This window comes from Hyperolius riggenbachi, chromosome 2, assembly GCF_040937935.1.
Source record: "Hyperolius riggenbachi isolate aHypRig1 chromosome 2, aHypRig1.pri, whole genome shotgun sequence".
Lineage (NCBI taxonomy): Eukaryota > Metazoa > Chordata > Amphibia > Anura > Hyperoliidae > Hyperolius > Hyperolius riggenbachi.
Genome location: NC_090647.1, coordinates 321364849 through 321388813, shown reverse-complemented (window position 1 = coordinate 321388813; position 23965 = coordinate 321364849). Strand labels below are relative to the sequence as shown.

General features: G+C 45.7%; 1 protein-coding gene across 1 annotated transcript in view; it reads right to left on the bottom strand.

The window, feature by feature from the left end:
- Window positions 1-1140: 1140 nt before the first annotated feature.
- The window catches only part of LOC137546582 (uromodulin-like), a 73676-nt gene continuing 50851 nt past the window's right edge, over window positions 1141-23965 (bottom strand). The window contains exons 11-12 of the transcript XR_011026293.1: window positions 13963-14055; window positions 1141-1297 (exon numbers count right to left, since the gene is read on the bottom strand). The gene's annotated coding sequence lies outside the window, so the exon portion shown is untranslated. The remainder of the gene's footprint in view (window positions 1298-13962; window positions 14056-23965) is intronic.

Genomic DNA, 23965 nt, shown 5'->3' with positions numbered 1-23965 from the left:
TTTAAAAATCTATCTATCTATCTATCTATCTATCTATCTATCTATCTATCTATCTATCTATCGCACAGATATTGACATATGTAAAAAGAATTCAAACCATTGAACAGTTGGAATTGATCAATTTCAATTTTCTGACCTGTGCCCATGCAGCCAGCAAAGGCAGACTAGTATACTTTGGAGGAGAAGCAATGTAATGTGTCCATCAAGAAAGATCTGCTTAGGTTCATGATACACAGCATGCTAAGCATCCATGCCAGTGCTCTGCATCAGTCATTTGCAGAATGAAACTAGACTTTGCACAAAAACAACCTCAAAGCAAAAACTATCAATTTCATTCAGTGTGATATTGCTTATTTTTTACAATACAATTTACATAATTTAGTCAGTATTTACTCTTTGTAAAACCCTTCCTCGCCCTATCCTCACCCTGATTTACATTATTAAAGTTATTACAGGTGGCAACATTGTTAGTCTTTTAAAGGGATACTGTAGGGGGGTCGGGGGAAAATGAGTTGAAGTTAACCGGGGATTCTAATGGTCCCCCACAGACATCCTGTGCCCGTGCAGCCACTCACCAATGCTCCGGCCCCGCCTCCGGTTCACTTCCGGAATTTCAGACTTTAAAGTCTGAAAACCACTGCGCCTGCGTTGCCGAGTCCTCGCTTCCCCTGATGTCACCAGGAGCGCATGGCGCAGGCACAAACCATACTGCGCTGTACGCTCCTGGTGCCATCAGCGGGAGCGAGGACACGGCAACGCAGGCGCAGTGGTTTTCAGACCTTAAAGTCTGAAATTCCAGAAGTGAACCAGAGGCGGGGCCAGAGCATTGGGGAGTGGCTGCATGGGCACAGGATGTCTGCGGGGGACCATTAAAAGCCCCGGGTAACTTCAACTCATTTTCCCCCGACCCCCCTACAGTATCCCTTTAAGGCAATTGCTGCAGAATGTTTGTATACACAGAGTTCCGAAGCTAGTATAAATAATACCTGGACTTCCAAAATGCTCGGGGGGTTGGGGGGGGGGGGGGGTAGAATTCCGCATAACTAAACAGCCTAGACTAAACAAAGCATTACTTGGTAGTGGGGTTTCATACAATATATAGAAATAGGAAGTGCTTCCGACGCTAGAAACAGGAAGATTTACGTTAAAGTGGGTATCCTGAATAATTTACTATATTTTACTACTTGTCACTATGGTGCATCTTTAAGGAAATGTCACTGTTATGGCAACATTAGAAAGCTTAAATAATATATAGTCTTAAACAATAAAGTATATTTACCTAAACATGTAGCGATACCTGCAACAAATAAAGTAATATTTTATGTTAGCAAAAAATGATAATAATATTGTCCTTTGTTTAATTTTTTTACATCGCACCAACATTGTATACACGCAAAGGGAAAAATATGAAGCGACTACATTTGATATTGTTTTTTTTTTTTTTTAAAAGAAGTCAATAATGTTCATAGTGCACATATTTTAGATGTATTTTAATGTACAGAAAGACTTTCCCATCTACTTCTGTTCCTAAACAAACATAATATTTCTAGCACACAGACACATTCTCCATAGGCACCAGGGATTGGTACGAATGCAGATATGTTCCTACTACCACAACCCTTTAGGGCATCCACTCTGCCAGATTACACATAAACATGAGACCTCATATATTCTTGTTTGTAGAGAAGGGAATTAGTAAGGACCCTTTTTCACTGTTACGTTCGATCGCAATTTCCAGAGCGCGATAGTGTCGAGGATTGTGCAATCCGGCAATTGCATGCATGGAAAAAGTAACGCACAGTAGTGGGAAATGAGCACCGCAATTTACAATAAATTTCGGTGCTCTTGCAATCGGCAAAACGGCTGCGATCTGCTTTTTGAAGCTGATCTCAGCTAGTGGAAAAAAGGCCTAAATGAGGGAACAGTAAGCAGATACTTGCATTTCATGCTAATCATCAGAATGACAAAAGTTATGAGACAAAGGGCCATATTCTATTGATGAACTCGCCAGTGCTAAGCACTGGCGAGTTCTTAACTTAGACGATGGGAGCATCGCCTAATCTTATAAAACTTTAGACCCCCCCCCCCAGGTGGAAAAGAACTCGCTTGGGCGATATAATCGCCCAGCGAGTTCTTAACACGTTATCCAAATACCCTTATCATGCCTCCGGGAAGCGATACTTCCCGGCAGACATGAGTGTTAGCTTAGACCTGCAAAAAGCAGGTCTAAACTGGCTAACGCACGTCGCCGCCGCAGCATCTGGGGGTCTCCTTTAATAAGGAGACCCCCAGAGCTCCCCGTCGGGTCACCGCACACTGTAGAAGCCCCCCATGTAGCTGCGCCTGCTCCCCTGCATACATACCGCCGCAGATCACCCGACGCCTCTCGCCGCAAAATCCGTCGTGTAATTACAGTGTATCTGACACTGTAATTACTGTGCGCATAGATGGAGCCCGGGCAAAGCATCTTTGAATCTGCAGCCTGGGCTCCCCATTGGTCTGCTGTCTAAACCAATAAAATGGCTCACACAGCGGACCAATGGGGAGCCCAGGCTGCAGATTCAAAGATGCTTTGCCCGGGCTCCTTCTATGCGCACAGTAATTACAGTGTCAGATACACTGTAATTACACGACGGATTTTGCGGCGAGAGGCGTCGGGTGATCTGCGGCGGTATGTATGCAGGGGAGCAGGCGCAGCTACATGGGGGGCTTCTACAGTGTGCGGTGACCCGACGGGGAGCTCTGGGGGTCTCCTTATTAAAGGAGACCCCCAGATGCTGCGGCGGAAGATGTCGGCGATGTTCGGCGGGCGAGTGCGCATGTGTGGGGAGTGAGGCAGTGGTGCTGATGGACAGCACCACAGCGTAAACCTCACTCCCCATCGCCCGGTAATAGGGAGCATCGCTCAGGCTTTCGCCTGAGTAATGCTCCTTAACGGTCGGCCATCGCGCGAAGGATATGGGCAATAGGATTTGCCGGTAATCCTCGCGCGATGGCAAGGTGATAAGTAGCTCGCATCTGCAAGCTACTTATCACCTTGAATAGGATATGGCCCAAAGTTTTCAGAAATGGCTAATTATTTTCCTCTCCAATGGTGTTCAGCCACCGGTGTCTGAAGTACACCTATGGAAATGATATTATTATCATCTATTACAGGTAATATTGGCTAAATCGGATGTCTGTCATCTCATTGCTTTAACACCAAATGCACTAAATTGTATTTGTTTTAAATTGTTAAGCTTGGCATACACTATGTGGTGTCTGCTCAACCTGGGTGATGGTCAATATATCTCTCATTAAAATGTATTAAGGAATGCCACTCAATATCAATCAGATTTCAGCTGAAAGTTGTTGATAATACATTGTAACTCAGCCGGTAACTTTGTATGGCTCAATACAGAACAGAGCTATGTAGCTATGTATGGTAGCTGTTGATCATCAGCCGAACTTCACACACATGCTGCTGCCCAAAGTTACATAGTTTGGTTGAAAAGTGACATTCATCCATAAAGTCCAACCAGGCAAACAAAACAAATAAATAAATACAAACATGGTTTTCAATATCACCTCTATGCTGATGTGACACCCAAATTTATGGTTCTGCCCCAGACCTCTCCACGCTACTATCTAAAGTCCCCAACTGTCTATCCGATGTATCTACATTTGTTAGAGTCCAGGAGACTGTTGACCTTACCACTGAGATAGAACTACCCCAACGCAGAGTCTAAGTGACCACGGGTCTTCACCAACACTCCCCTAAAGGGAATGCCGGAACACCCCCCTAATGGGGATGCCGCGCTTCGCTGCCTAGTGCCCACCAGGTTGCGCTGGAAATAGCTCCACAGTGACTCGGAGAACAGGTGAATACTGATGGGTGTAGGACTGATGATAATAGGCGTAGTCCACAAGGCAAGGCCGGAGGTCAGGGCAGGCGGATATCAAGGATGGTCGGGGTCACAAGCTGAGGTCAGGGCAGGCGGCAATCCAGGTTATCGAGGTCACAAGCCAAGGGTCAGGGCGGGCAGAGATCAAGCGGAGTCAAGGTCACAAGCCGGGTCACAACAGGAAATCAGGTAATCAATAGGTACTGCACAGGAACACTAAGCCAAACTGCCAGAACAAGCAGCACTGCAGTGAAGGGCAGTGCTGCTTAACTACTGGTGGCCATTTGAATTCTGGCGCCAGAATTAACGCCTGCGCGTGCGCAGTGCGCAATGCTCCGTGCACGCGCGCACTCATGCGCAAGCGCTGTGCACAGCGGCGTGCGCGCGCACAACTCCGTGTATGCGCGCGCAGCACCCCGCGCCGCGCGCCATCTTGGATTTGAGAGGAACTACCAGGCCCAGCGTTCCTCCGCGCGTACGCGTGGAGCCCCCTGCCTGAGCAAGCTGAGAGTCCTTGACCTGGTGAGTATGACATTGCCCCCCCCCCTACGGGCAACCTCTGGGTGCCTCCAGGTCTAGGTTTCTGTGGGAATCTTTGATGAAACTGTTTGACTAATCTGGGAGCATGAACATTCTGGCCTGGTTCCCAAGAGTTCTCCTCCATCCCAAAACCCCTCCACTTTACCAAATACTGGATGGAATTTCTAACCCTTCTGCTATCAAGGATCTTCTCGACTTCAAATTCCTCCACTCCCTCAACCAGGATGGGAGCAGGAGGACAAGCAGAACGTCCAGGAAAGTCACTAACCTCAACCTTCTTCAAGCAGGAGACGTGGAACACTGGATGGACCCGTAAGGATCTTGGTAAGGATAATCTGAAAGCCACTGGATTGATCTGTTCCAGAACAGGGAAAGGCCCAATAAACTTTGGCCCAAGTTTCTTCGACGGGCAGCGCAGTTTCAGGTTAGTTGTGGAGAGCCAAACCTGATCTCCTGGTACAAGACTTGGCCCCTCCTTTCTGCGTCTATCTGCAAATCTTTTTCCCCTTTCTTGAGATGCTTTCAGAGCTTCCTGTATCTTAGTGAAGTTTTTAGTGATAAAAGATATTCTCTCCTGGACTCCGGGTAACTTAGACTCAGACTTGATATCTAGTAGGAAGGAGGGATGAAATCCATAGTTCATGAAGAATGGGGATTGGTTAGTGGCGGTATGGACCGTGTTATTGAAGGCAAATTCTGCAGTAGCCAGCAGTGAGGACCAGTCGTCTTGTGAAGCAGAGGTGAAGCACCTGAGATATTGTTCAAGAGTTTGGTTGGTCCGTTCTGTCTGACCATTCGTTTGCGGGTGGTAACCTGAAGATAATGAAGAATGAATCTTAAGTTTCCTGCAAAGTTCCTGCCAGAATTTAGAGGTGAACTGGACTCCCCGATCTGAGACAATGTTCTTGGGTAAGCCATGCAATCTGACTATTTCTTTCAGGAAGATCTCGGCAGTCTCTGCAGCCGTAGGTAACCCTTGGAGAGGGAGAAAGTGTGCCATTTTGGAGAAGCGATCAACCACCACCAGGATAGTTGTGAACCCCTTAGAAGGGGGTAGTTCAACAATGAAGTCCATGGCGATGTCCTCCCAGGGCCGTTCTGGAACTGGTAATGGGTTCAACAAACCCCATGGCTTAGTGCGGGAGCTCTTGGATCGCTCACAAGTCTCACAGGTCTTCACAAAGTGTTTACAATCCTTGGAAATTTCAGGCCACCAAAAGGTTCTCAGAAGTAGATCGAGAGTCTTGGAAACTCCAAAATTACCTGCGAGTCTATCATCGTGGCAGGCCTGCAGGACCAGAAGTCGTGACTTGCGGGGAACAAAAATCTTGTCCTGATGATAGTAAAGGCCATCTTTGAGAGGTAGGTCAGGCGGGGTATCGAGGAGAGCGGATTCTTGCTGGATAGAGGTAAGTAGGCTTGATTGGAGGAGTAGAAAATGTTGTGAGGAAAGGATCCTCTCTGGAACGGAGTTAGGGCTGGCCTCTGAATGGAACATGCGTGACAGGGCATCCGGTTTGGTATTCTTAGAGCCGGGGCGGTAGGTCAAGTGGAAATTGAATCTTGAGAAGAACAGGGACCATCTGGCCTGTCGAGGCTTTAATCTTTTGGCTGAACGAAGATACTCGAGATTCTTGTGGTCTGTGAAGATGAGGATAGGATGCTCTGCTCCTTCTAGCAAGTAGCGCCATTCTTCCAAGGCTGCCTTGATAGCAAGGAGTTCCCGGTCTGCCACATCATAGTTCTTCTCAGCACTGTTAAGCTTCCGGGAGAAGAAGGCAATGGGGTGAAGAATGTCTTTCGAATCAAACCGTTGCGACAGGATAGCTCCAATAGCTATTTCCGAGGCATCAACCTCCAGGATAAAGGGTCTAGAGGGTTCTGCATGTCTTAAAATGGGTGCTGAAGTGAAGCAAGTCTTCAGTCTCTCAAAGGCTTCTTGAGCTTCGGAAGTCCAGTGAAAGGTTTGTCGGGTACTGGTCAACCTCGTGATGGGAGCCACAACTCGGGAGAAATTCCTGATGAATCTTCTATAGAAGTTTGCAAATCCGATGAACCTTTGTACGGCTCTTCTGTCTGAAGGAACTGGCCAGTCCAGAATGGATGAGACCTTCTGTGGGTCCATCTCTAACCCCTCTGGGGAAATCCTTAGACCCAGGAACTGGATAGACCCCTTCTCGAACTCACATTTCTCGGGTTTTGCATAAAGTCCATGAGTTCTGAGTCGCGACAGTACCTTCTTAACGTGAATGCGGTGCTCCTCCAGAGATGAGGAAAATTCCAGTATGTCGTCCAGATACACAACCATGAAGTCATCGATGAAATCCCGGAAGATGTCATTCACGAAGTGTTGGAACGTGGCTGGGGCATTGCATAACCCGAAAGGCATAACTAAGTATTCAAAGTGTCCGAACCTGGAACGGAAAGCCGTCTTCCACTCGTCTCCTTCTCTTATGCGGACTAAATTGTAGGCTCCACGGAGGTCCAACTTGGAGAATATCCGGGCAGTACGAAGTCTTTGAAATAAGTCTGACATGAGTGGCAAAGGATACCGATTCTTGATCGTGATTCTATTCAACTCTCTGTAATCAATGCATGGGCGGAGTGAACCGTCCTTCTTCTCCACAAAGAAGATTCCTGCCCCGGCTGGTGAAGTGGAGGGACGGATGAACCCCTTCTTCAGGTTCTCATCAATATAGTCCTTTAACACTTGGGATTCTGGTTCAGATAATTGATAGGTCCTCCCAAAAGGGATAGCAGCTCCGGGCTGGAGATCAACAGGGCAATCGTAGATGCGATGAGGGGGTAAAACGTCTGCTCCTGACTTGTCAAACACATCCAAGAAATCATGGTAAACCGAGGGAACAGAGTCTTTCTTCTCGGAATTCAGACAGAATAGAATACCCGCCCGGGGAAAACAACTGCGAAGGCAATAGTCTGAATGGAAGGACACTTCCCCCGTTCTCCAGTTAATAGTGGGGTTGTGCATCTTCAACCAGGGCATGCCCAGGATAATCGGGAAGAGAGGAGAAGGAAGCAAGTCAAAACAGAGGTATTCCTGATGCTCCTCTTGAATGATGATTTTCAATGGAAGAGTCTCTGTTGTAATGGGGCCAGAGTTGGCGGAAGAGCCGTCGGCTAACTGAATGATGAGTGGTACCCGTTTACACCGGGTTGGAAGCTGAAGTTGAGCAGCAAGGTTGATGTCTAGGAAGCAGGAGCAGGCTCCAGAGTCGACAATAGCCTTGACTCTAACGATCTCTCCTCTGGGGTCCTGAAACGAGAGAGTGAGAGGGATATGAGAGACCGCTAGAAGTTGGATAGTCTTGTCCTTGCAGAGAAATGGATCAGGCTTACCGGCAGGCCTGACCGGGCAGTTCAAACGGAAGTGGCCGGATGCTCCACAATAGAGACACAAGTTGGCAGACCTTCGGCGTTGTCTCTCCTCTTGAGAAATGGCAGGACGAGCCAATCCCAGTTGCATGGGCTCGGGATCATCAGCAGCGGCAGAAGGAGTCGGAACGGTTGGAGAACAAGGAGTCTCAGCCATGGAAGGAACCCACAAGGGACGGGTAGGTCCTGATCTTTCCAACCGTCTTTCTCTCAGTCGTCGGTCGATCTGGACAGACAGCTGAACCAAGTCCTTCAGGGTCTCCGGTACTCCCACTCTGGCTAGTTCATCTTTTAAAACCTCAGATAACCCTTGTCGAAACTGGAACTTGAGTGCCGGCTCGTTCCAGGAAGTGTCACCTGACCAGCGACGAAAGTCCGTAACATATTCCTCCACTGGCCTTTTCCCTTGGCGTAGAGCTTGAAGGGCGGTCTCTGCAGATGCCCCTCTTCCGGGGTCATCGTACAATTCGGCCATGGCCTCAAAGAAGGAGGAGACGCTGTTCACAACTGGATCCTCACGTTCGATCAACCGGAGGGCCCAGGCCTGTGGTTCACCCTGTAGAAGCGAGATGATAGCTCCGACCTTAGTCTCTTCACGGGAGAAGGTTCTCGGCAGCAAGTTGAAGTGAAGCTGACAAGCACTCCGGAACAGACGGAACTTAGCTCGGTCCCCTGAAAACCGATCAGGAAGGGGTAATTTAGGTTCTGGTATCAAGCTCAGGGCGCCTTCCACAGGAACAGGTGCCAGGTTAGCTGCTGGAGCTTGCGCCACGGCCGCAGGAGGGACAGCTGCAGGAGCCGCTGGCTGACTTCGGAGGAATTCCCGGATCTCGGAGTTCTCTTTCTGGACTTCTGCGACCGAAAGTCTTAGTTGAGAGACCATCTCACATAAGAGGTCCATCTGAGTTGATCCTACACCAGTATTCATAATGGCTGCTTGTTACTGTTAGAGTCCAGGAGACTGTTGACCTTACCACTGAGATAGAACTACCCCAACGCAGAGTCTAAGTGACCACGGGTCTTCACCAACACTCCCCTAAAGGGAATGCCGGAACACCCCCCTAATGGGGATGCCGCGCTTCGCTGCCTAGTGCCCACCAGGTTGCGCTGGAAATAGCTCCACAGTGACTCGGAGAACAGGTGAATACTGATGGGTGTAGGACTGATGATAATAGGCGTAGTCCACAAGGCAAGGCCGGAGGTCAGGGCAGGCGGATATCAAGGATGGTCGGGGTCACAAGCTGAGGTCAGGGCAGGCGGCAATCCAGGTTATCGAGGTCACAAGCCAAGGGTCAGGGCGGGCAGAGATCAAGCGGAGTCAAGGTCACAAGCCGGGTCACAACAGGAAATCAGGTAATCAATAGGTACTGCACAGGAACACTAAGCCAAACTGCCAGAACAAGCAGCACTGCAGTGAAGGGCAGTGCTGCTTAACTACTGGTGGCCATTTGAATTCTGGCGCCAGAATTAACGCCTGCGCGTGCGCAGTGCGCAATGCTCCGTGCACGCGCGCACTCATGCGCAAGCGCTGTGCACAGCGGCGTGCGCGCGCACAACTCCGTGTATGCGCGCGCAGCACCCCGCGCCACGCGCCATCTTGGATTTGAGAGGAACTACCAGGCCCAGCGTTCCTCCGCGCGTACGCGTGGAGCCCCCTGCCTGAGCAAGCTGAGAGTCCTTGACCTGGTGAGTATGACAACATTCATGTCATCCCGCTTCCTTAAAGTGAACCAGAGACAAAGCACCCTCATGTATTTTACCATATATATATCAGTGGGAACATTAGAGAAAACACCTGGCTCTAAAAAAAGAAAGGTTGACTGTATAGGACTCCTAAAGGATGAGGGTGGGAACCCAATGGTGGATGACCAAGGTAAGGCAGAGTTATTAAATGCTTTCTTTGCTTCTGTCTTCACAAAGGAAACAGCACTGTTGCCAATTACAGAGAAGAAGAGTCTCAATCTTCTAACTGTAATATTAAATACTTAACGCAGGAAGAAGTGAAGGCAAGACTAAATAAATTAAAAATAGACAAGGCACCTGGCCCGGATGGCATGCAACCTCGGGTCCTAAGGGAATTAAGTTCAGTTATAGATAAACCCCTTTATCTTATCTTTTGTGACTCTCTTTCAACTGGCAGAGTCCCAGTGGATTGGCGTACTGCCCATGTTTTCCCATTATTTAAGAAGGGCAAAAAATCAGATCCAGGAAACTATAGACCTGTAAGCTTAACATCAGTTGTATGCAAACTATTTGAGAGGTTACTAAGAGATACTATACATGACTTCATAGTAGAAAATAATCTTATTTCTCAGCATCAACAGGGGTTTACTAAAGACAGGTCCTGTTTGACTAACATGCTCAGCTTTTATGAGGTAGTGAATGCTAATATGGATATTGGGAATGCTGTAGATGTGATATACTTGGACTTTGCAAAGGCCTTCGACACTGTTCCCCACAAAAGTCTGGTGCAAAAGTTGAGGATGCAAGGACTGGGGAAGAGTCTGTGTGTATGGATAGGGAACTGGCTAATGGACAGAAAACAAAGAGTTGTGGTCAATGGATCGTACTCAAAATGGGAGACTGTTAGCAGTGGGGTGCCACAGGGGTCTGTTCTGGGTCCAGTGCTCTTCAATTTATTTATTAATGACCTAGTAGATGCAGTAGTGAGCAATGTTGCTATTTTTGCAGATGATACAAAATTGTGCAGAATCATCAACTCTCAGGAAGATAGTGTCATATTGCAACAGGATCTGGATAGGATGGCTATATGGGCACATACATGGCAGATGAAATTCAATGTTGAAAAATGTAAAGTCATGCATTTTGGTCGTACCAATGGTCTAGCACCATACAAAATAAATGGGATACAGTTGGGGACATCAAACTTGGAGAAGGACTTAGGAGTACTCATCGACAACAAGTTAAATAATCGTACTCAATGCCAAGCCGCTGCAGCTAAAGCTAACAAAATTTTGGGATGCATTAAAAGGGAAATAAAAACTCGAGATGCTAGCATAATATTGCCCCTGTTTAACTCTCTATTAGGGCCACATCTGGAATATGGAATTCAGTTCTGGGCACCACATTACAAAAAAAGATATTGCAGTTTTAGAGCAGGTGCAGAGACGAGCAACAAAATTGATACGTGGGATGGAAGGTCTCAATTACCAAGAAAGGTTAGATAAACTGGGTTTATTTAGTCTAGAGAAAAGACGCCTTAGAAGGGATCTAATTAACATGTATAAATACATCAGAGGGCAATATAATAGCTTGGCAGATGAGCTTTTTGTCCCTAGGCCTTCTCAAAGGACTAGAGGACATGATCTGCGCATGGAGGAAAAACGTTTTAGCCATTTATTTAGGAAAGGGTTCTTCAGAGTAAGAGTGATTAAGATGTGGAATGCATTGCCACAGGAAGTCGTTATGGCAAACTCTATACCTGCATTTAAAGGGGGCTTAGATGCTTTCCTTGCGTTGAAAGACATCCATGGCTACAATTACTAGGTAATGCCTAATGATGTTGATCCAGGGATTCTATCTGATTGCCATCTGGAGTCGGGAAGGAATTTTTCCCTTTTGGGGCTAATTGGACCATGCCTTGTAAGGGTTTTTTCGCCTTACTCTGGATCAACAGGGATATGTGAGGGAGCAGGCTGGTGTTGTACTTTATACTGGTTGTACTCGATGGACGTATGTCTTTTTTCAACCAAAATAACTATGTAACTATATGTAACTATGTACCCTGCTCTCTGTTTTATTCTTCACTGTTCAGCCTGCTTCTAATCAGCCCTGATAAAATCCCCGACTGAGCAAGCATTCAGTTTGGCTTTGCTCAAGAATCATTATAGCTGAGTCTGTCTTTTCTGATGTCTTTTCAAGCCCAAGCTTGCCCTCTTCTGGCTCTGCTATAATGACTCAGCTATAATGATTCCTGAGCAAAGCCAGACTGAATGCTCAGTCGGGGATTTTATCAGGGCTGATTAGAAACTGGCTGAACAGTGAAGAATAAAACAGAGAGCAGGGTAGGTGTTTTCTCTAATGTTCCCACTGATATACTGTATATGGTAAAATACATGAGGGTGCTTTGTCTCTGGTTCGCCTTAAACTCAACATGAGCAAAATAGAGATTGTGATGTTTCCACCTTTGCTCTCTGTTCCACCTCCCAAAGTCACAATCAATGTAGATAGCACCCCAATAACATCAACTAAGCTCGTTGTTTGGGGGTAACTCTGAACTCTGAGATCTCCTTTATACCACATATCAACACATTAACTACCTCCTGCTACTTCCATCTCAAAAACATTTCCAGAATCTGTCCCTTCCTCTCACAAGAAGCAACTAAAATGCTTGTGCATACCCTAATCATCTCCCGTCTTGACTACTGTAACACCCTACTCTGTGGTCTACCAAAAAGCATACTAGCACCTCTCCAGTCCCTACTAAACTCAGCTGCCCGCCTCATCCACCTCTCTTCCAGATCCTCTGAGGCAGCTCCTCTCTGCCAATCTCTCCATTGGTGACCAGTTACCCAAAGGATCCAATTTAAACTTCTCACGCTTGCATACAAAGCTCTACACAAGCTAAGACCTCCATACATTTCCCATTTAATCTCCAGATTCCTCCCCGCCCGGATCCTTCGTTTCTCACAGGAGTCCCTTTTGTCCTCTAGCCTAGTCACCTCCTCTCACTTGCATCCAGGACTTCTCATGGGCTGTCCCTTTCCATTGGAACTCTCTCCCTCAGCCTGTTCATTATGCCCCAAGTCTGGAAACCTTCAAACGTACTCTGAAAACATACCTGTTCAGACATGCCTATAATTTGCTATAGGCAGCACTGAAGGCACACTGCCTTACCTACTAACCCCTGTTTTTCCTTCCCTCTTGTTTCCTCCCCTCTACCCTCTAGATTGTAAGCTCGCAAGGGCAGGGACCTCCTCCTAGTGTTTCTCATACTGCTGTAATTTTAACATATGCCCAGGTACCAACTACACATCAACTATGTATTTCTACTATTCAATGTCATGACTGTACAGTGTCTTGTATTTCCTATGTATATTTGTTCCCCATTATTTGTTTTGTACAATGTACAGTGCTGCGAAAGATGTTGGCGCAGATCATGTCCCCTTGTCCATTGTACACCCATAGGGACAAAAAGCTCATCTATATGGCCTCTGATGTATTTGCAAATGTTAATAAGGTCAGCCCCTAGGCACCCCCTAGCTAAAAAAAACCCATCTTGTCCAGCCTTTCTTTGTAAGTGAGAACTTCAGACCCATGTTCGACTAAAAAGAAAAGGCTTCCCTGATAAATATTTAATTGATTCATTGGTCAATACTAATTGAGAACAACTCATCTTTAATAGACTTTATTTGTTTCTACTGTATGTTTTATCAAATTGAATGTCTAATCCATTAAACATTACATGGTGTTTACGGTACCTAAATGCCTGTGTAAAAGCCTGAGTAAATACAATAGCATATCTAATGGATGCCAAAGCAAGGACTATGCTGTCAAAGTAACATAGTTAAAATTTTAGATGGACATAGGTTTATATTTATATATTAATCACTCATTGTAATCTTGTACTCTTCTATGCTCTATAGCAATTTACAGCCCAAACTGTCATACAACTAGGAATAGATTTACTTAGAAAATGAGATATGTTCATTTATAATCCTTTTGTGTCTGAAAACGGGTTAAAAACCGACTACATTTTACTTAATTGAAGCACAAAGAAACACAATAATGTTAATTTGATGCTTGAGTATTTATTTCGTAGTAATGAAGAAATGCCTGTTAACTTAGTCATACACAGCTAATATTGAGCATTGATTGGTTTAAACAAATATCTAAGAACACTCATTCTTGATCATAGTTCCATTGAATGTGGACTGTGGACCAGTCACTGTTAGTTCACATTAATAATGTTACAGTTATAAATACATGTTTTGTTCTTTTTTTTTTTTTAGCTCATATTGGTCACATTTTTCTGTTTTATGAAAAAAAATGTTTTAGACCAGAGAATATATATAAACAAGGTCAAATAATATATGTATATGAATAACATTATTTTATGTTACCGCCAATATTAGCAAAGAAATAGTACAGAGCCTACATGTATGGTGGCAGAATGGGTAAGTACCTGTATGGAAGCAGTAGCAGATGAAGAGCAATACACAAATCATCCTCATTGTCATCACTGCAGGTCTCATGCATTCATGTTTGGTCCCAATACCTGTTAATATAGTATGAGATGAATAGTAGGTGGGGTAATTTGACATTAATCTGTGTGCTATCAGGAGCCAAGATCATCTGGACAATCTGTCCTGTAAACACAAAAATGACACAATGGTTTATATACAATAAGACCATGGTAGCTATGTGTTGTAAGATCTTTTTTTCTTTTACTGTAATCTTTTCTGATAGACATACATAAGATGTTCTTTTTAGTTTGAAATGAAAACTCCAATAAGTATAAAAAGGATTTGCGAAGTGGTTTCAGTAAGGCTCTAGCAGCCTGGTGTACCACCTAGCACTCACATTTCTCATTTCATTGATTATGTTGAATAAGGTGAGCCTAACTTGTTTCCTAATTACTGTACTGTGTATAGTTCTTAGGTCATAATGCACATAATTTGAATTAACTCATTATGCATTACACTCTATGCATTAAACAGTTTTATCTAATTTTTATGTTTGTGCTGACTTTAATTTATCTCATGATTCACTAACATTAAACACCCATTTGAAAATGTGTCACTGATGGTTATCCCCCATACTACCCACCCTTGCTAATTGGAAATCCAGGGCAGGGGTTGTCTCCCATAAGAAACTAGTGTACGCCCACAGGAACTGCCCTTCTAAATGTAATAAGGTCTGGGACAGATGGTTAAATAATGCCTAGCTATGCCATTGATACCCCCAAACCTCTGATGTTCATTTTCTATTCCTTTACACTGCTACAATGTATACTTATGTTTACACCTACCTGTTTATCTGTATTCATATTTGGATTTTGTACTACGTCCTTTTATATATATTATGCTACATCTCCGAAATGTAAAACTTTGATCACTGCGTATGCCTTGTAATGTCGAACCCCTTCAATAAAACTTTTTGATTGATGAAAAAAAAAACACCAATGTGCAGGGGCAAACCCAGGATTTTCAAGGGGGGGATTCCTGAAAGGTCTCCCTCAGCCACGCACAATACAGTATAATAATATGGTAGGTCATCATGCAGGGGACACATAATGCAGTTTCCTGTCCGACTCACAGGATCTGACAATTATTATTATTAAATGTCCGATCTGCTCCCGATCAACAATGGGATAGTTAAGGAGCAGTTAGGATACAGATAATAATGAGGAAAGCTGACATTGGTAATGAAGCAGGGACACAGAAGCACATAGCAGGGGCACAGGGCTGTGCTCATACCTGGCTTTGTGCTCTGTCAAGATCCCTAGAGCTGCTCCATGCTCTGTACACACACTGCTGCTCTATGCTCTGTACACATGCTGCTGCTCCATGCTCTGTACACACACTGCTGCTCTATGCTCTGTACACATGCTGCTGCTCCATGCTTTGTACACACACTGCTGCTCCATGCTCTGTACATACGCGGCTGCTACATTCAAAGTCAACTGTAGCAGGGAAAGACAGAGGGAAGTGCTGTGAGCTGCAGGATACCTGTAGTCTCATCTTGTGCCTGTCCCCAGACACTGCACCAGCCCTGGTCTGAGGGGGGATTCTGGGCAGCTTTAATCCCCCCCGTGTTTGCCTATGATGGGAAAACATTTGTGTCTGTTTTGTACCTGATCATAACAGATATGTGAAAAATTGCATATATATCATCTTACTGGTGTTAGTCCATTATAGAATAGGGCTGGGTTGGGTTGAATGTTTCACGGTTTGAGGTTAGCCTGGTGAAAACGTAGGGTTTTCTATCTCTCATGCATGACTCAAGGAGTAACTTAAGACCTGCTTGAAGAATGGTAATGCACAGGGGAGCTTTGATTATGTTATAAAAATGTACATTTGTTCAGCTTTGACCTGTTTATTGTTTGTGTTTACAATAATATAACAAACAAAATGACAGTGTTGGGGTGCTCCATAAAAGCTATACAGGCTCCCATTCCCCCTGCATAGCAGTTGGAAAGAGACCAAGAGAGTATGTGCATCCCCTTCAGCTCTAGTTTTCAGCCCACTATATGCCACTTATTATATGCCTACATATTCCTAAAATGAAGCAGGCAGACAGAAATTAGGCCATCTCCATGTGTGAAATCTCCATCCCCAGGTATGAAAGTTGAGAAGAGTCCTTAGCTTTGCATAGAATAGGGAGTTGTGCATTGCAAAGCACCATTGCAGTGCAGACACATTGTGAGCGCCCATTCACACTTGCTAAACGCAAAACGCTAGTGCTTTTGCTAGCATTTTGCTCAGGTGTTTTTTTTTTGCGTTGAACACAAAAAAATCACCATTCACACTTGGCGAATTTTTTATCTATCGCGTATAGCGCTTCTATAGCACTGAAACGCGATCACCAGGAAATCGCCTGAAAATGGTGCAGGCTACACGTTTGTGTTTGGTGATTTGGGTTAATCGTCAGCGATTAATGCAAATCACCCAAGTGAGAATGAGCCCATAGGATATTATTGCACTAGCGCTTTAAAAAGTGCTAGTGCTTGAGTGTTTTGCCGAAATTGCCGGCAAAACGCTCTAGTGTGAATGGGCCCTGACAGTTGGGAGGTCTAACTACTTCTAGGCGAAATACTGTAGGGGGAAGGAAAAGTTGAACACAATGCCATCCTCATGTTCTAGATGTTAAAACATCAATAACAAGTCAGTCAGATTCCAAAATCTTCTGTCTAAGAAATATGTATGAGCACCATTTTTTATATAAGACTGTTGCAGCGTATACACCTAAAAAGGGCCCCTTGTAAAAAAAAAAGGTACCAGAGATAGCTGCTAGTAGAATATTTGGTAAAATAACTGATATTCTACTAGTTAATTCTGATAGTAAAATATCTGTAATCTTTACTGACCTAACCATATCCTAACTCTAGCCGTCCCTCTCGAAGGCTAACACTAACCGATCCCCTGTGGTGGTGCCTACCGCTAAAACTCCTCAGGAGGTGCCTAACACTAAGGACGCTACCTAACTATAAAATTCCCCTGGTGCTACCTAACACTAAAGAACTCCCCTGGCGTTGTAATAATTGTATTACATTTGTTCAATGATTACCAAAAGTCATTTTTCAGCTGTTTACCTTTATTGAGTAGTGCAGACAAACCTGCTGTCTGAAGAGATGTTACCCGGAGAACCATATTGTTTTAGTAAGTATCAGTTGTGTTAACCTTTTTCTTTCCCCACACTTAAAGAGAGTCTGAAACGATAATAGATCTCGCTTCAGACCTCATATATAGCAGGGGCACTTGTGCCCCTGCTAAACCGCCTCTATCCAGCGGCTTAACGGGGGTCCCTGTCCCCCCAAATCCCCTCCGTAATGCGGGGGAGCGCTTCCGCATTGGGGCAGGGCTAGCCGCCTCAGCTCTGCCCCACGCGCGTCTGTCAGACGCGTATCTCCGCCTCTCCCCCGCCCCTCTCAGTCTTCCTTCACTGAGAGAGGCGGGGGAGAGGCGGCGATGCGCGTCTGATAGACGCGACTGGAGGCAGGGCTGCAGCCGTTAGCCCTGCCTCCAGGAAGGGAAATTCTACGACCAACCTAGCGACCAACTTTTGCGGGGGGTGGGTTGGGGGTGAAGGGACCCCCGTTTAGCTGCGGGATAGCGGCGTTTTAGCAGGGGCACACGTGCCCCTGATATATATGAGAGCTGAAGCGAGATTTAGTCTCGCTTCAGTGTCTCTTTAAGGTACCCATACATCTAGCGATGTACGGGCAGATTCGACCAAGAGACAAATCTCACTCTGATCGAGACTGATTAGAGAGAGATCTGTCAGCTGCCCATACACCACTGGCCAATTCCAGATTTCAATCTGAAATCGTTCCGGAATCTGCCCTGTGCACCGCATCTACCGCCTCGCTGCCCCGACACTGAAAAATGTCTCTCCGGTACCCAGTGGAAAGTATACATTACCTGTCCGCGGCCTGCGCTTGTCCCCCGCTGGCTTCCAGGATTCCTCCATTCTGCATACACCAAGTCCCACATGGTTTCCTAGTAAGGGCGTGCATGTGTGACTTTGCACTCCCACCCTTACTAGAAAACCACGTGGGGCATGGGTGTATGGAGCAAGGAGTGCGCCCGGGGCAGTGGACAGGTAATGTATACCTTGCACGGGGAACCAGGAGGGGGGGGGGGGTGACAACATTTTTCATTGGTGGGACAGTGCCAGGGGTTTCGTCATGTTCGTCGATCGTCACAAAATTTCATGCCGTTCCTCCCGTGCACCTGATCGAGCAAATCAGCCCAACATCTTACAGCATGCGCGATTGAGTATGCGACCAATTTTCATCCCAAAATTGGTCGCATTGTCGGTCGGGCATGCACTTGGTGGCACCGATTTTCATCCAGTTCGATTATAACAATCGAATTGGACGGTCGATCAGCCGCCAAGTCACCTGATGTATGGCCACCTTTAGAACAGACAGAAGGGACCAATTTCCCTTTTTTTGTTTATATTAGAATCAGTGGTTGCAGCCTTTTACTATAAAAGTGTGCATAGCAAATTGTTATTGTGTTCATGTGTTCCCTACTGGCCTGGCGGCGTGCCTAATTTCAGATACTTCAGCTTCACATCAGTTGTATCTGACTGGATGGTCTGTGTGCTGAACAGATTGGGGGACACTAAACAGTCTGGGCAGTAGGCAGAAAGTAAAACCATTGTATTTTAGCAAACAGCTCCCTTTGCATAACAACAGGACCTAAAATAACTTATTACCTAAAGCAGGGAATTTTGACATTACTAGTTAGCTAAAAGGTTAGGCTCTACATACAAACAGGGACTGCCTAAATATTTCTGTTCAAACAACGGGATTTTTTTTTGTTTCAATAGATTTTTATTGAGTAACCAATAACAGAGAACATTACAAGTACAATAATCCATCTGGTCCATTGGTGTTATTTTAAATTTATCCTATACAGACCACCATCTAATTGCGTCCTTGAGTACACAGCAAGAATACAACTCAATAAAGCAGGTTCAGGCAAACATCAGCAAACAACAACTCTGAGATATGGAGATCACATTGCCAAGGATACTCTAGGCTACCTAAGCGCAATAAACAATAATTTACTTCTAAGTGTAAGGTATCTGTAACTTGGACTCAGAATCCCAGAGGAGATGTTACCAACTCTAAACATACATTAATAACGATAATAATTACCCACAATTGAGGTGGTCTTGGGACAGCACCAGGTAAAGGCACCAGATGGTTATTTCAACCGAGAGGAAAATTAGGCAAGAAAGAGCCAGAAAGGACAGAGAAAGGAGAAGAAAATGAAGAGGAAGAAAAGGAAGGAGAGAGAAGAGAAGGGCCCACCAGGGGCCAGAGCCCAGTTCGGCAGGTCTACAAACAACGGGATTTTAATCATGTTTATGGCAGTAACTGCATAAGCTCATTAACGTTGACTTAATATCTTTTATCTGGTGAGACCACCATACATGGAAACAATCCTAACTATCTGACAATCCATACATGTTCATGTGGAACTAATAATTCCAGCTAGTGTGCTTTGCTGGGCGCTTTGCAGGGCTGGGAGTTTTGCTGGCCTGGGGGCTTTGCTGGGCAGTTTGCATGGCTGGGAGCTTTGCTGGGCGCTATGCAGGGCTGGGGGCTGCCTGGCCTACTCACAGTCCAAACCTCAGATCAGGGTGATCGGTGAAGCGGCGAGAGGCAGAGCAGGGTGCACGCTATCTGCCTGGACCCCTACACTTCACATGCGGAAGTGACCAGTGTCATCACTTCCGCATTAAAGTGTTCGCATTCTGAGGGTAGCGTGTGCCCTGCTCTGCCTCTCGCCGCCTCTCTGGTATCCCTGATCTGAGGTCTGTGTTGCGGGGACGGAGAGGAAGTGGTGGCAGCTGGTGGCGATGGAGCAGGCGGCCGGGGAAGGGGACGGCTGTTGGCCGGGAAGGGGCTAACCCCTCTTGCCCAATGCTGCAGACGACAATGCTAGTGTGTCAAAAGGTTAAAGTCAATTGGAATCATTTTTAAAAACATCAGCCAGATATTTACAGTGGGTTGCAAAAGTATTTGGCCCCCTTGAAGTTTTCCACATTTTGTCACATTACTGCCACAAACATGCATCAATTTTATTGGAATTCCAGGTGAAATACCAATACAAAGTGGTGTACACGTGAGAAGTGGATCGAAAATCATAAATCATTCCAAACAATTTTTACAAATTAATAACTGCAAAGTGGTGTGTGCGTAATTATTCGGCCCCCCTGAGTCAATACTTTGCAGAACCACCTTTTCCTGCAATTACAGCTGCCAGTCTTTTATGGTATGTCTATACCAGCTTTGCACATCTAGAGACTGAAATCCTTGCCCATTCTTCTTTGCAAAACAGCTCCAGCTCAGTCAGAATAGATGGACAGCGTTTGTGAACAGCAGTTTTCAGATATTGCCACAGATTCTCGATTGGATTTAGATCTGGACTTTGATTGGGCCATTCTAACACATAGATATGTTTTGTTTTAAACCATTCCATTGTTGCCCTGGCTTTATGTTTAGGGTCATTGTCCTGTTGGAAGGTGAACCTCCGCCCCAGTCTCAAGTCTTTTGCAGTCTCCAAGAGGTTTTCTTCCAAGTTTGCCCTGTATTTGGCTCCATCCATCTTCCCATCAACTCTGACCACCTTCCCTGTCCCTGCTGAAGAGATGCACCCCCCGAGCATGATGCTGCCACCACCATATTTGACAGTGGGGATGGTGTGTTCAGAGTGATGTGCAGTGTTAGTTTTACGCCACACATAGCGTTTTGCATTTTGGCCAAAAAGTTCCATTTTGGTCTCATCTGACCAGAGCACCTTCTTCCACATGGTTGCTGTGTCCCCCACATGGCTTGTGGCAAACTGCAGACGGGACTTCTTATGCTTTCTGTTAACAATGCCTTTCTTTTTGCCACTCTTCCATAAAGGCCAACTTTGTACAGTGCATGACTAATAGTTGTCCTATGGACAGAGTCTCCCACCTGAGCTGTAGATCTCTGCAGCTCGTCCAGAGTCTCTTGACTGCATTTCTGATCAGCGCTCTCCTTGTTCGGCCTGTGAGTTTAGGTGGATGGCCTTGTCTTGGTAGGTTTACAGTTGTGCCATACTCCTTCCATTTCTGAATGATCGCTTGAACAGTGCTCCGTGGGATGTTCAAGGCTTTGGAAATCTTTTTGTAGCCTAATCCTGCTTTAAATTTCTTAATAACTTGATCCCTGACCTGTCTTGTGTGTTCTTTGGACTTCACGTGTTGTTGCTCCCAATATTCTCTTAGACAACCTCTGAGGCCCTCACAGAGCAGCTGTATTTATACTGACATTAGATTACACACAGGTGCACTCTATTTAGTCATTAGCACTCATTAGGCAATGTCTATAGGCAACTGACTGCACTCAGATCAAAGGGGGACGAATAATTATGCACACACCACTTTGCAGTTATTTATTTGTAAAAAATGTTTGGAATCATGTATGATTTTCGTTCCACTTCTCATGTGTACACCACTTTGCGTTGGTCTTTCATGTGGAATTCCAATAAAATTTATTCATGTTTGTGGCAGTAATATGATAAAATGTGGAAAACTTCAAGGGGGCCGAATACTTTTGCAACCCACTGTATTTAAGGAGAGGGAAGGTTCTGGGTCTTATAGAGCCTTCTAGCTCCTCTCTTGGTCCCCTTTCCAGCGCTGGCTCCCCGCTGGAAATACTCCGCTTTCCAGCGCTGGCTCCCCGCTGGTCAAATACTGCTCTCTCCGATGCCGAAGGGAGGCTTTGGAAGACTTTGGGAGCCTGAGTGGTCTTGAAGACAGGCCGCTCCATACTGCGCACACACAAGCTCCCTCTTTCGTGCAATTTTGCATGCACATTATGGAGCCACCTGTCTTCAGGAGGACTCGGCTCCCAAAGGCTTTTGAAGTCCCCTGTGGCGGGGGTATTCAAACGGGGAAGCTAGCACTGCAACAAGGGGACCGGTAGCACCCACCCGGAGCACCCAGAGCCTTCCCTCTCCTTAGGTAAGTATCTGGCTGTTTTTTTTTTTGTTTTTTTTTTCCCCAATGATTCCCATTGACTTTAAGATGGTGTTGCAGGTCTGTTCACCTTGCAAACTAAAACAAAATAGCTCGTGGTCACACCACTCCACGCATTTAATTGGACACTAAATGGGACTCTATGGGCTTGATTCAGAAAAGGGTGCTAAGTGTTAGCACGCCAGTGAAAAGCCACTTTGCATGTGCTAACATGCTTTGCATGTGCTAAGTAGTTAGCACATGCAAACTACTTAGCACCGTAGTTAGCACATGTAAACTACTTAGCACCGTAGTTAGCACATGTAAACTACTTAGCACCCTAGTTTTTAAAAGAAAATCAGTGTTTATTCAACAAAGAAAAGGAACATATGACAGAATACGCAGTGTAGCAGTGCGCCTCCTAACTTTTCCAACAGTAGCTTCAGCATCAATTATCACTGTGGAAGATGAGAGCTATCGTTAACAATAATATAATAATCGTCACATAATATATAGAGCTCAGCTCTTTTACAAGATCATAATTAGCAAGACCAGGGGTATCTAACCATGGAGCTTAGAACCCTAGTTAGCACGGTGCTAAGTAGTAGTTTGCATGTGCTAACTACGGTGCTAAGTTTGCATGTGCTAACTACGGTGCTAAGTAGTTGGTATGTGCTAACTACTTAGCACCCTAGTTAGCACTCCCAAAGCCTTTAGGTGTGCTAACTGGGTTAGCACCGTTTACTGAATCGAGCCCTATATCTTTCAATAAATAAAGAGAGCTCACATGTGCATAATCATGAGCAATAAATTCTTCAACCCATCCCATGTATAAAAAATATGGTACATAAAACCTACAGCTTGCTGCCAGGTAAGTGAAATGTCTGTTTGCATGCTGAAACACATGGATTAGAGTAGTTGCCAGTATTATGAAGAAAATGTTAATGTGATGAATAGCGGAAAAGCCGCCGCATGTTCTGACAGTAAGGCGGCTGATTCCGCGTCTGATGCGGCGGTTTGTCCGCGTCAGCATGCGTCTGGGTTGTCTGGAACTGGTGGTGCACATGGGAGGAATGGCGTGGGGGCCGCCGCATGTTCTGACGGTAGGGCGGCGGATTCCGCGTCCAGTGCGGCGGTTTGTCCGCAGCAACATGTGTCTGGGCTGTCTGGACCTGGTAGTGCACACAGATGGAGAGCTGTGCGCGCTCTGCAAGACAGGCTCTTTATGCCGGTAGGAGGAAGATCAGCTGATCAGAGCGGTCAGCTGATCCCTGATCAGTCAGGGATTGGTTGATGGGAGCTGGGCGGCGCTGTGGAGCGCTTTACTATATATATATCTCCTGCTGTTCAGTTGCTGGTTGTCTGGCGTTGCGAATGCCCATGTGTTAGCACTCAGACCTTAGTCAGATCCTTCAGTGTGGTGGAACCAGGAGGACCTGGGAATCCACACTTAGCCAGTTACTGTATATCATCTGTGCTATTCTCTATCATAGTTCCAGGGTGTTGAGATCACGGCCCTCACACCCCAGACTAGGAATACTGTATATCATCTGTGTTATTCTCTAGCATAGTTCCAGGGTGTTATGATCACGGACCTCACACCCCAGACTAGGAATACTGTATATCATCTGTGTTATTCTCTAGCATAGTCCCATCCAGGTGTTGAGATCACGGCCCTCACACCCCAGACTAGGAATACTGTATATCATCTGTGTTATTCTCTAGCATAGTTCCAGGGTGTTGAGATCACGGACCTCACACCTCAGACTAGGCCTTGTTCTGATATCTGTTATGACCCGTAGCTTTCCTGACTATTCTTCTGATCTCTGATTTGGTACTTTGCATATCTGATACTCTGTTGGCGACCCGGCCTGTCCGACCTTCTGGCTGTCACCCCCCGCAGGGTGTCCAGCCTTTCCGCAGGGGTCCCCTGCTCTACAGAGGGGACACTGCTCCTTATC